The sequence below is a fragment of the Papaver somniferum genome, unplaced genomic scaffold (genome assembly GCF_003573695.1).
Source record: "Papaver somniferum cultivar HN1 unplaced genomic scaffold, ASM357369v1 unplaced-scaffold_81, whole genome shotgun sequence".
Taxonomy (NCBI): domain Eukaryota; kingdom Viridiplantae; phylum Streptophyta; class Magnoliopsida; order Ranunculales; family Papaveraceae; genus Papaver; species Papaver somniferum.
The window spans coordinates 4,614,281-4,629,126 of NW_020651082.1; positions in this window are offsets into that span (position 1 = coordinate 4,614,281).

Genomic DNA, 14,846 nt, shown 5'->3' on the forward strand with positions numbered 1-14,846 from the left:
AGAGGGTCGAGATCGTCTGTGCCACTGTTTGGGTGTGCCCTATGTGCCATACCAATAGAAACACGCCACATCATTCCTCTCATTAACTGATAATCTCTTTTTTAGTCCATAATTGATTATCTTTCCTAAATGACTGATGTTATATATAGAAAATCTAGTTAGTTAGTTAGTTATCGTTAATGGGAGGAAATATGTGGCGTCATTCTATTGGTGTGGCACATAGGGCACACCCAAGCAGTGGCACAGACGATCTGGACCCATTTTTAGATAGCTTCATAAATCTAAGGAATTATATAGAAGTATAAATATTAATTTACTCATACCATATTTATTATACTAATTTCAACAAAATATAAAAAAATCATTATATAGATAACGTCTTTCTTTCGTTCGATAAAATGCAGTATATAGTAATAATAAAAATAATTATTATTACACAGTTGTACCTAATAAATAAAATATTTAATCATATAATATAATTTATATGTATCTATGATTTATTTTTTAGGCATATATGTATCTACGACATGGGTTTTATAGATTGTATATTTATGAGAAAAAATAAAAGAGAATAAAAAGTATTTTTAGTTTTCTTGGGAAGTTTTCCAAAATCTTACATATTTTGCAAAACTTTCATCAAGCAAATTTATACACAAAAGTCGCTCAAAGTCTTGAAAATGGGCAAATACATAAAGTCTTTGAATTTTCAAGTTTACAATAAGTAACACAAACTTTAGAAGACCTTTTAACAATGTATAACCAGTAACATAAACTTTAAAAGAGATTTTAGAAGTATACAAACAATAACACAATACTTTAAAATTCCGTTAAAGTCTTTAATAATCACTAAAAGTATTTATTGAGTAAACTCCCGTAAGAATTGTTTCTTGATTTTATAAATATCCATGTTTTTTTTCCTACTTACGCCTTATTATATTCCCTATGTTAGAGACATAAAATTAATGATGAGGATAACCAAACAATATAAATAGGGATAAAATGGTTAAAAGCCATCTTTAAATTGCCACTCCGCCTATCTAATGGTATAAAGAAAAAATAATATTCTGCTTATATAAATAGTACGGAGGGAGTATTTTTTTATAAAAGTTAAAAATGGAAAAGTAAATAAGAGTCAAAATCCAAAAACATCTCTGTGATTGATATTAATACAATATTATCCTAAAGGTGTGCAAAAACATTTTTTCAAATTTTTGTATATGTAAACACTAATTTGAAGAATGTGTGACGGGTAATTATCCAATTTTTATGCAAAATTTTATGTTGGGTTGCAAATAAAATTTTAAGGGTGAAAATAAGTAAAATTAAACTTGTACATAACAAAATAACAATTTGTTGGGCATATTTAGGTTTTGGAGCTGGATGGACAGGGATACAAATACAAACCCTTATAATGGATAAGAGCGGTCATCGAAAAAAAAATATTTTTTGATCGATAAAGAGGATAAAATTAAACTCCTGGCTTCTAGTTTCAGTGGTGAGTGTCAAACCATGTTGGCTGTCTTCTGGATGGGTTCGGATGGCACGACTTCGTATAGTTAACAGTCGGCTTTTTTGCCACGCTTGAGCGTTGTTTAGCGTTTGTCTAAACTCTCGAGCAAGGTAATTAACCTCCGGTTTGTCTCGTCATTAGACTTTAGAGCTTCAAAATATTCTGGTTTCAGCAGAGATCACGATTTCAGCTGTAAAATTTCTGGTAATAAAATCTTGGAATTCAGGGTAATTTACAGGAAGAAAAAGTTTGTTTCTTTGTTTGATCCTAATTTTAACCTAAGCATATCGATTACAACACGGACTTAAAATAACCGACCCACCAAAACAATCTTTGAGTGTACTAACTAATTTTTAAACTAGTATAATTAGTAAGAAAGTCAAAGTCAAAGTCAAGAATGTGAAAGAATACTAAACAAAAACAATTCCCTAGGAGGAATTAAGTGGAGGTGAGTGAAAGAATTAGGTCTCGTCTCACATGGGTGTCGGTTTGGTCTGCATGGAAGTGCGGACCCATTTCCCGGGAATCGTTCCGGTTGTCGTGATACACCTACCTACTCAAATGGGTCGGGTATGTTACTTTCAACGGGTTACATCTCATATATACAATTGGGCTTTCTAGAGTGTGATTTAGGCTTCAGTGTCCACGGATTCAAGGAATTCCAACCCAAATCAGTAAGCCCAGAATATTTGAGTGCGTTGAGTGGTTGTTGTGGACTGGTAGCTACTAGTTAGCTAGATATCAACACTTCCATCTTCTTGAGATTGTCTGTACATTCATGCTATGAACAATTACATTCGTCTCACCTGATCGCCGTTGCTCACCAGTAGCGATGTAACCGAGTTTCTACCGTTCAGTTTTTTGTTGGTAAATTGGCATGCAGCACTATATGCAGATGGGCAATGCACCCTGGCAATTCCAAGTTGACCTTTTGATACAAGCCTGATTCCAAGAAGAAAAAAAACAAACTGTTTGGACAAATAAATGTCAAAACATTGTCTCTGTCGACAACCACCATGTAATATGCAAAATAAGATAAGACTCTACCAGCTACATGTTTCTCTACTCACCCTTCCTTGTTCACTAACTACTGCTACATTCGACAACCAAGAAGTAGGCCACTTCTTCTGTGACATGCCTATGACCCAACCCCATGCCTGTTTTAGAGCAGACATTTAATGCTGGCAGTGGCAGTGGCAGTGGCAGCAGAACTTAATCACAAGTTCCTTTTCAAATATCTTTCAAAAGATATTCTTCTCTCATTTCTCACTCACTAATTTTTTGATAGAAACTATACATTCATCTCACTGTAGTAAAATTCTTGTGTACACCACGTCTTTTCTTCCTTGAGCCGAGCCGAGTCGAGCCGTGAGAGAGAGACATTAAAAATGGGTAGAAAGAGTAAGGAGTATGAAAAAAACAAAGAAAGGAGAAAGTAACAGAAGGGTAAAATTGGGAAATGATGACGGGAGATGGGAATTAACAGCGGTGTTTGTCCGTTAGCCTGTCGAGGAAAGTTAGGGAGGACAGACAAGAAAAGAAAAAACCCTTCTGTGACGGAATCTTTTTTTTATTTTATGTAGTTAGCGTGGGACCCACTGACTTTACTGGACACAAAGGAGGAGAAGAAAACAAACACGCCTCATAATTACTTCCTTCATCTGTATCAGAAAAACGGATCCTGAGCGTCCATGTGGATACGTGATGAGACGTGGCGGGAGATTTATGAAAAGTAGGTGACGTCTGTTTGATATCATACGATAACCCCTAATGAAAGAGAGAGTAGTGGGAACGCGTTACTTTATCAACTTCTTTTGTCATGGGAGATTTTATTATTGGAGGTTATTTTGTGCAGAGGATGTGTTTGGTCAACTTTGCTTCTTTGGGCAAGTAGGTATTTTGTGATCAGGTTCAAAGAGTATCATGATCACGACGTAATCCTTGGCTTATATTCTTCACATGGATGTAAATTTTTATGCTTTTCACGAAAGACTGATGATACTGTATAATGAGGAAAAGAGAATTACAGTTGCAAATTCAGAATGTGACCAATTCAGAGAGGCGTTGTGCCAGATTAGAAAGGAAAAAATATTAGAGGAGTTGAAAGAGCATTTGCCGGCCATTTAGCTAATCTTGGGCAATTCGTGTGGCGATATACAAATTAAATTTTTTGTTGCGTCAGGTGGATGGTTAAACTGATTTTTTTCTGTTATGGAAATAAAAGTGGGCGGTTGACCATCAAACGTATGTTAGGACTGGGAACATTTGTTCATGTGTACAGGTTAAACGCGACGTGTGAAGGTGAGACTCAACGTTTGTAGCACAACCGCGAGCGTTTGTCACAAAAACGTTGGCGTGTCAGACACAAACACTGGCATGAGAAACAAAAACGTCAACGGTCAAATATCCAACATCATATTCCCGACGACTATTATTTTCAAAACCTATAAATTCCTTCAACTGAATTCGTTTTAACTCACATTACTTCTAAAATTCTTCTTCTTCTTCTATAATTTTCAAAACCCATAATTTCTTCTTCTAAAGCTCTTCTAAACTAAAATTTTCTTGATACAATGTGAGCAACTTAATAAGAAAAGCGGTCAAGAGTATAAAACAAAAAATAGATCGAAGAAATGAACCGGTACCGCGGCCTGCCATAGATGTAGATTATTCTCAAAATCGGGAAGCAGAGTTTGCTTCGCCGAGTATCGTTGTTGCTCCATCATTAGTCCAAGATCATGTTTCGGGGCATCAAGAGCGGTCTGAGAATTTTTATAGAATGAAAGGTGGATTTTATGACTTAAAGGCTATTTATGATGGTCTAACTCCTGCAATACGAGACAGGGTTGACATATATCTCTGGCGTGCGCTTTATGGTGTGACTCCTAGAAGACCAACAACATAATTACGACAATATTGGTAGAAAGGTGGTGGCCGACGACGCACACGTTCCATTTCTTAGATATTGAAATTGGTAAGTTTGTTTAACTTAACTTAAATTTTATTTTTTAAATAATTATTAAATAATCAAAAAAATTAATCATAGTTAGATATTATTCTTGTATTTGGAATTACGCTACTTGATTTGTATTTCATTTGTGGGATCCAAATGGAGTGGGAGATCAGACACCATACAACCAAAACGAATGACATTTAAATAATAAATGGTAGACACTTCTTTCTTCATTTATTGAATCAAATATACGTGCAAATCATAAAGATTTGAAAGGAGGTGGGATATTATATCCAGCGTTGAAGCTTTTCCTTCAACAAAACAAAAACTCAGAAAATCTAAATGACTATCCTGAACTCGAAAGGGTGTTTATCTTATGGGTACTGGGTCGGATGTTCTTTCCAAATTCAATTTATGTTTCTCGTATTGGTTGGCTTAAAGCGTTAGAAGATCTTGACAAAGCACCAGAGTATGACTGAGGCTCTGTAATTTTAGCAGAAATGTATTGTGGACTGGATCAAGCGTCCATGGGTATAGCTAACTTCACTGGTTTTTGGGGAATTATAGAGGTAAGTATCAAAATTATTATTTTTAAATTTAAATAATTTTTTATGAACAAATGTGGATTAAGTCAAAATACTAAAATTATGGAGTAATTTGCAATATTGGCGGTATACCAACTTTCGTGTTGGTAAACCAATCCTTAAAAACGATACTCATAGATTTCCAATCTTGGACATGTACCTCTCGACCAACTGGGCGAAAGACACTAGCAGCAACGTCTCGGGTTCCAGTTTTGTTCATACGTTTCAATAAATGACTCGGAGCCACAAAAATGTTGTTGTTCACCCTTACCTTGATTATCCTGAGTATGGTGGTGATGATGTAGAACGTATTCTTGATTATTCTCTCTGTAGAGTTGTTTTTTACACTCCAGAACTGGGTATAGGGGTTTGGTACCTGGGATAAAGATTGTTGTACCAGTTACGAGGTATATATACAATTGCAATTAAACTGCCACCACAGATGCAAACCTATGGATAAGATTTGATCGGCTGAGAATAATCCAGTGGGAGAGGTATGAACTAAATACAAAGAGGAATATTGATGAAGCGCAGTATGTCACCTTGTACAGGTCGATTGCGAATCTTGTAATTGGGACACACAACATGCACATCTATGGGTTCGATTTCCCAGGGTTATCACGTCTGGATCATGATGGAAGTATCATTCCTACCCATCCGCCTCCAAAAGAGCCATGCTTTACGACTTACCCCGCCATGAGTGCAAGTTCTTCATTATCTTTGTCAAATATGCCCAAATTCATTGGAAGATGCCAAGTATTACTTCACAAGGTGATCCAACCACGATCCCCATTGTTTCCCAAACAAGTACCGAAGACTTGAAGATACAACTGAATGATATGTATTAGATGAATCAACAAATGGAGGCTATACACTTGGGTGTGTGTTGGAAATGGCACGAGGATACAATGTTTGGATTGAGTCTGACTGTAAATTATGATGGACGTTCACAGTCTTCTGATTCTTCCAGGAGCAACAAATCATGGCACGAGAGTGATAATACATTGGTGGGAGAAATCCAAGTACGACACAGTACTTCACCACTAACTATGCCTATGTCTCAATCTCAAGTAATTTAGCCAGGTCCTAGGCGCATGTTATTATCATTCTCGCAATACAACCCAAATGATGCTTGTTACATTGTTACACCACCACCACAACAACAAAAAACATCTTATATGTTTGGAGGTCCTAGTGCTTTTCCAATCGCCTAATGTTCTTTAACTAGGACCTATTACTTTCCAATCGCCTAGTGTTCTTCAACCAGTTTTTCCCCTTTTGGAATTTTATCCCAGATGTTGGCAACTGGAGAAATCCCAGGTTTTGGAGAATGGTTGACTCCAGGCCCCAAAGATAATGATGAGCGAGTTAACGATAGACAACGTTTGAGAGATTGTATTTTAATTTTGCTACATTTATAATTCTAGTTTTAATCAATTAAAAGTACAACGGTTTATTTAAATGAAATTACATATGTTTAAAATTAAGCATGTAACATTAGCTTCACTGAATTACATATGCTTAAAATTAAGCGTTTTACATTAGCTTCACTGGTGAAAAGTACTACTAGGTGGAACAGAAGCAACTACAATGAATAGGTTGAAATTGTTCAACACCTTAAGGATTTCAAAGCATTTTTCGAAAAAAAAAAACCACATTTTTCCATCTTCATCATTCGGCCAAAAATCTTGTTACCATCTCAGTATCAGTTTCACCTCTCATTCTATATCAATTGATTTGCATAGTTAAATCTACAAACTCATTCACTTCTTTATTAATTGTACGAAAATGATTTTTTATTTCGCATATAACACGCCAACTCGGATTATAGGTATCAATGCAGAACCCGTCGTGAATAACCGCCCAAAAATTCACCCATGGATAGTTTGTTGAAGAAATCTTAGTAAATTAAAAAACATAGTTCATACAAATAGATTCATCTTGTTCTTCAGTATACGGAGCTCGCCGAACTAACAAGGGCCGAGACATCTTCTTTCGACAAATTTGTTAAATTAAAGAATTGAAGAATTTGTTTAAGCTCAGAGAAGAAGAATAAAGAAGACTAGAGGTGTAAAATGCGTGAATCTGGAGTTGAAATGGGAAGTATTTATAGAACTCAAGATTTTATCCATTGGATGACAGAGCATAGCTCGGTTGAACCCACCAAACGTTGGTATGTCAAGTTTGGTTGTCATATTTTAGTGAATCAAAACTCATTGAAAAAGTCACTTGATTATGTACTAGAGTCAACTTCGTATAGATTAAACTAGAAATATTAGGATATGAGACATACAAGTATTACTCGAAGACTTGAAGAATGTGAAGAAGTAAAGAGCTACATCGACGACATCATCCTTCCTCTTGAGGTTAGTAGTATTTTGACTTGAACTGTTTCATTCCTAACGTATATTTCAAGTCGTGCTATATTGAAAACATAACTGCGAAGCCGTGAAGGATTATACTCTAGTAGATAAACACAATATTAAGGAATTAGAATACGAAGTAAAACGCTTATCTTTTGAACTTCGTATATAATCGTATGAATGCTATTGTGATTATGTGTATTGGTGTGGTTTTAAAAGAACCTACAACTTAGACCTGCAAGTATACATGATCAGTTGTAGCTAATGTGTAAGAAGAGGTTTGTCCACAGGGACTTGGAGGGAGTGATTGTTATTCTCTAAGTATTTTTCCTAACTAATTTCTAAGCTAACAGTGATAGTAACAAAAGGTAACCAACTAAGTGTATTGGGGAAGAGCTAAGGCCTTGAATCCACCTATGGTTCTTAACTACAACATCCTAGTTCTTTTTGTCCTTGTCCCTTTGGTATTGGACAGGGATAGCAAGTTCTAGCTTGCATTTGTTCCAGGGATCAAATAAGTAGAATAAAGAGGATCATACCTAGAGTTCTCTAATCCTCACACTAGTTGGCTAGTTAAAGGTCAACCTAATGTTGGTTTAGAGCCTAAGTACTCCTAGTTATCTTAGGCATGAAAACCTACAAGAAACTTCTACAACTAGCAGTGCAGTAGCAATGGAACCTAAGACTTCATCTAAGCCTCAGTGAAAGAGCTAGAACATGATCAAAGTATGTCAAATATCATGTGTGTCAAACATAGATACTCAATCAATAACATGATGGATAAAAAAGATAAGAACATGCACTGTTGGTATTGAAACTGGAATTGCAATAAAAACTTAAACCTAAAACCAACAGGAAAAAGCTAAAACTAACATTGGAATATTGACTTCAAACTAAGACATTAACAATGAATCAAAATTGGAATCAAAACATCAATTTAAACTAAGACAAGAAACTAACAGGAAACTAACATGAAAATTTGAAATTGAATTAAACTGTTCAAGAAATTTATAACAGGAAACTATGAATTAAAATCTAAACAGGACAATAAATTGAAAGTAACTATGAATTAAGACATTGAAACTAATTATGAACTAAAATTAAAACTAACAGGACATGAATTGAAAATTAACTAGAATTTAAACTACTAATTAACAAACATTTAACTTGAAAATTAAAACATGATGTATTGAATTAAAACATTAATGAAAATTACAAACCTAAAACTAATAGTGAACTGAAATTGAAATTGGAATGAAAGAAAACCTAAAACTAACCTATTGGTGCACTGGCTAGCCCAGGCATGGCCATTACAACACCCCAAAGTCTTGAATTTATAGTTACAACACTTACCCTAAAAAATCCCCAAAATCAGTAAATTAGGGTTTCATAAAAAATCAAATTAAATCTTACCTAATCTCTGAAATCACTCAAATCGAACAACCCATGCTGATAAATCCTCTATTGCTTCTACCCATGCCTCCAATTCGTCTCTAGCTTCAATCTATTTCATCAATTTCTAATCCTAGGGTTTCAGTGGAACTAGGGTTGAGAAACTGATGAAATAGGTGGAAAGAGAGTTGGTGAACGCGGTGGTGATGATGGGTTGATGGGGTATGGGGTTATGATGACGCTGGTGGTTGTTGGAGAAGCGGCAAGAGGAGTTGGTGGTGGCGGAAAGGGGTTTGCAGAGAAGAAAGGGAAGAAGAGAAGAAAGGCTCGATTAGGTTTTGGCTAGGGTGTGTCTGTTTTGTGGGATATAAACTTAGGTGTTTGAGTGTTGATCGGAATCATCAAATATTGATGTTCGGTGAGGGAAATACGTAGGATGATAGGATGATGGATTGATCCAAAGACGCGATGGAAATGGACGTGGATCGACCGTTGGATGTGAGATACATCAAAACTGACGGTCCAAGATTGAGTTAGGTACTATGATGTTAGACTGTAACTTCAGATTTTGATGAACGATGATGAATCTGCCGTGGGATGAAGTGATGGATCCAATCTGACGGCTGAAAACGGAAGCGGTTTTGGGTTTAGGTTTTAGACTTTAGGTTTAGAATTTGGGCTTGAGAAATGAGTTTGGTCTTAGGGAATGCTGAGCCCACTTCTTCTTTAAGAACAATTTCTTCCTTTTTAAGCCCACTTCTATCTTTAAGTCTTCCAAACCACATTCTGCGCTATCTTTCTGCCGGATTTTCTGTCGTTCCTTTGCTCTTTTTGCTCCGCAACTCATCTAGTCTTTATTTATCACCTAAAAATATAAAATTAAACAATATTAAGTATTTATCCTTGAGGAGAGTAAAATACAGAATTCATTACAAAAGGCTAATTAATGGTATGAAAAATCATAGCGAAAATTATCAAGGTTCTGCTGATGACAAAAAAAGATAAATACCTAGGGACTTCGTTCTTCTTTGACAAGAAATGAAGGAAATTTTCGAACCTCTGCTTCAAGAATACTAGTCAACTCTACAAGGTTGAAAATCAGAACTTCTATCTCAAGAAGGTAGAACAGTCCTAATCCAATATATTCTACATTCATTTCCAACATGACAGATGCAAGTTTTATTCCTTTTTAAGGAAACTCTCGATCATCTGGACCGAATTCAATGAGCTTTTTGGTGGAATAAAGATGGCTCCAAAAGAAAAGGAGGATATATAAGAGAGTGGAGAAAACTATGTAAACTGAGATCACAAGGAGGTTTTGGAATAAAAAACCCTCACCAATTTAACATAGCTCTATTAACAAAGATGGCAAGCAGATTGATTTCCGAACCCGATCGACGATGGTCCAAACTTCCTAAAGCCAAATATTTTCCCAATACCCACCTTTTGTAATATTCTAGATTTTACGAGCTCTCTTGGATTTGGAAAATTATAAAAAAATAGATTAGACCTAATCAATGGTAATTTTATTTGGCAAGTGAAATATGTATCTAAGGAAAAAATTTAGGAAGTTAATTGGATACACAATTCTGATTTAATTCCCAAACCGCTTAATATAGATGCACCACTACCTCAAAAGGTGCAACAATTGATAAACTCTGAAGGAGATTGGGATAATTTAAAGCTTAATTTATTTTTCTCAGAGGAAACTAAAATGAAAATCCTAACAATATCCTCTAATCGTAATGATTCAAAAAAAATTAGATGGAAACATCATCCATCTGGAATCTTTTCGGCAAAAATATTTAATTTTTTTTGATAAAACAAAATTCTAAAGATGAAGATAACAAGGATTTCCCTTGGAAAACATTATGGAAGTTGCAAGTAATACCTAGGATTAAACTATTTAGATGAAAATTAACCCAAAAAGCACTCCTACTACAAGCAGATTAGCGACCCATATTTCAGAGATTTCTTCAAATTACCAATTTGCAAGTCACATGCCCAGTGACAGAACAACACATGTTCATGCATTACCCTTTTGAGAGATCCGTATGGTTTGGATGTTCTGTATACGAGGTTAACTCTCAGATCTTAACAGACTCGATAGGCACATGGGTTGAAAGATGTATATCTGACCCAAAGTATGTGCATATTTCAGAGAAAATTGCAACTATGTTGTGGTTCTTTTGGAAATATAGATCCTCGGTTACTTGTGAAAAAAATAAATTTAGAGCCAACTAGCCTAATCGAGCATATAAAGAGGTTTCACAATCTAATAGCTAAACGGACAAATTATCAGGTAGACAATATCATGGAAAAAAAGTCAACCTTCGTGGAATTCTATTCAACCCGTTTGGACAATTTTTATTGACACGTTGTTCAAAAATGAGGAATCTTCTATGGGATATGTGTTAAATCATTGATCAGTCGAACTCACAAGTGTTGCTATCTCAAGCTTTTTGTCCAATTTAGTTGTCAAAAATATATCTTGATTTCTAGTCTACAATTAGTTAAGTCTGAGATTAGGATAAAAGATGTAGTTGAGAAACGGACATCACGACAGTCATCATTGCGTTATACCGTTTGGAGGCGAAGATCAACCGAAGCTTTTCTAGAACTTATTCAACAAAAGGTAAGTCAAGAATGAACCACCTGTATCTCAAGTTATATTCATCTTTCTATCTATGAGACGATGTCGCATAACTAATTAGACTATTATAAGCATATCAAGAATTTCGAGTCAAGTTTATGTTGTAATTAATCCTCAAAATTTTACTAAGCTTAATGAACATTTGTTCATACTTGATGAATTTTGGTTAAGAACAATTTATTATTCATAATCTAAATCGTGATTCAAGATTATCATTCGAAAATAGTCTGGAACAGTGATACGTGTCATTGATATTATTTGAGAATATTTCGAATTGATTTAGAGAGAAATATATAACTACTCTAAATTCGGATATAAGAAAGTATACATACCAGTCTTACAAACTGGGAAAACTGTTATAGTTTGAAGTTGTAGTACATGTACTCAATACACGTAATGGAGTAACTATATATCGACAAACAACTTTTTGGTACGCATACTCGTATGCACATCTTAAAAACTCTGTGAACCCGGATCGTTATGCAAACCAGTACGCGTACTTGAAAAGAACTGTTGGTCTCGAAACCGGTTTGGTATCCATACCAGTACACGTACCATAAAAGTTTTGTGGATTTCGTAACTCGGATATGTTTTAATGGTACCCATACCAGTACGCATACCGAAAAATTTCTGTGAACTCCGAAACTCGGTTGTGTCTTAAGGTATACATACCGCTACATGTACTATGACATAATTGTTCATGAACATGTTAAGTATTTGTACCCTGTACACCTACTTACCATGTCGATTAAATTCTTACGTGATAGACACATTTATGTGTCTATTTTCATCTCAATTGTGGTATATTGTTAGTATCCCATTTTTATTCTTATTATGGTGTTTTTGTTTGTTTAGGTGTTTTTTGAGAAATATACTTGTGTGGAAAAAATGGCTCGAAAAATGGTATTCTACACCCCGGAGAAAAATACTAAAGGCACCCCAAAAATACACCGGAGGCACCCCAGAAATGCACCGGAGGCGTCCCAGAAATATGTTGGAAAACCCCAGAAAAAGTGTTAAAGGCACCCAGAAAAGTATGCTAAAGACACCCTCATTTTGGATAAGGGCACCCCCATGCACCCAAAGGATGAAGGCATCCGAGTTTTGGATTAGGGGCACTTCATCTTCTTCATTTCAAAATTTTGAATTTTGGCGGGAAAAATAGTGAATAGTGCTGTCAAATTAGGGTTTGAGTTTTGGGGGTCTTGTAATGAGACTAAATGGCTGAAATCAAAAGGGTTTGTTCTTAAAGCCTAAACAGAGATGGTGATGTGATCGGTTTCAGTTAAAATTGGTTGGATAATCACCAGTTGAAGAAATCATAGTTCTCAGTTTTGGCGGAAAAACCGGCAGCGTGCATGCAAATTTTCAATCGAAATTTTGAACGTGATTTAAAGAGATTCAATGGCTGAGATTGGTAGGGATTGGTCCTAGAGGATTAAGGAAGCTAGTACAGGTGTTCCTTTGGGTCAGAATTGGCTAGATAATAGATTTGGACAAAACAGAGTCGTGTAATTTTTTTGTGATAAAAACTCGAGTCTGTTGGGTTTAACTTGTGGGAGATTCGTTGCTGCATGAGTGTGAATCGATTTTGTACGATTATGCAGCATGTTGGAGCGTGCAAACACTGATCGACAGCGTGAGAAGGCAAGAAAGGAAAGAAATCTCTGGAAATATTATTTTCTTTACTGCCGAGTGATGACAGAATTTGTGGAGTTATTGCGGTTGATTTCTTCGCTCTGATGAGTATAAAAAGGCTTATTGGGTCGAGTAAAAGGGGGTCGAGTGTTGGGAGGAGAAGATAGAGAGCCGTAGAGGAAGAACACGAATTCTATCTACTGCTGCTGCTGTTCGTGAAGAACATGAAGAACACGAAGAACAGACTTGCAGCAGCAGTCGTTCTTCAATAGTGTAAACGACACAAGGGCGAGGGTCGTATGCAACGGTTAAACAACGCTTCACTTCTATCGTTCTTGTAACGGTGTTCTGTAACGCTTATAAGCGTTGCAGTTTCCTGATTTTCACTATTTTCTCCATTTTCACCATTGTAAACCATTTTGGAGCCATAATTAAATATTTTGATAGTATGTTTACGATGATGAGTTAATTCCCTCGTAACCAAGGCTATGGAGGAAGCTATTTAAGCAACATAAATGGGTAATTATTCATTTTCTCTAATTTTATTAATCACTTAATCACTGCTTTTGCGGAGTTTTAAAATTATTTGAATAATTTACTTAATTATTTGTCATTCAGTTTGATAGATTATGCTTGGTTAAATCTCTTGATAATCTATGCTTAAGGTTTACAAATAATATTTGAGAATTTGTATGATTGATAGTGAATTAAAGATTAAAAAAAGGACTTAAAAATTGAATAGAGTTTTGAAATATTTATCATTAAATCTCGCATAATAGTGGAATGTAATGTCTTGGTTACACCTCTCGCCCATTGTTAAATAATATTTTTGTATATAATTTTTTATTTATTAAAATCTAAAAAAATTATTATTTTCTTCACAAATCTGATACGAATCCGTTTTTACCACTATTTACTACAACATTTGAAAATACATCATTACACATAGAAATTATTTCTCCGAGATAATTAGCATTTGAATAATATCTAAGAACACCATGGACATATTTGATCACATAATTATTGTAAGAGCATTGCTCGGTCGAACTTACAAGCGTTGCTATCTCAAGCTTGTTTGTCAAGTTTAGTTGTCAAAACTATAAGTCTTGATTTCTAGTCTACTTATATCTATGTCTCGGATTAGGATAAAATGTGTACTGAGCTTTAGACTTCACGACGTTCATCGATTGAAGACGACGAACTACTAAGGGGATCTATTGGAACTTCATCAACAAAAGGCATATGGAGACTTGAACTCATTTATCACTCAGAAGTTTATTCAATTTTATCTCTTATTGAGATAAAGTCGTATATCTATATAGACTTTACATTATACACGTTTGATATTTTGAGATGAGTTTAACTCTCTTATATATTTCTCGAAATATGTGTTGGAAAGTTTTTTCTTTAACCACGTTCATCGTTATTTTTGACGAAATTCAAAAGATGATCATGTGAAAATCATCTGGTGAAATCTTAAACGATTGGTGTGAGACAGTCATTTGATGTAAGATTAGAATATTTCATATTGATCATTCGATCACTTAAAAATTTCTAATAAGATAATAGTTTGTGTGAGACAGCTATTGTCGTCTTCTAAGAATGTTTCAATGATTGAAATGGGAATTAAGAGCTAAAACCTATGTCTAGGTAGATTACGGTTTGTGTACTTAGTGTACGAACTGTTTTGACGGAATAAAAAATTGGAAGTTTGCATACCTGTTTGCAAACTTATTCAACTGTTTAAGTCAGG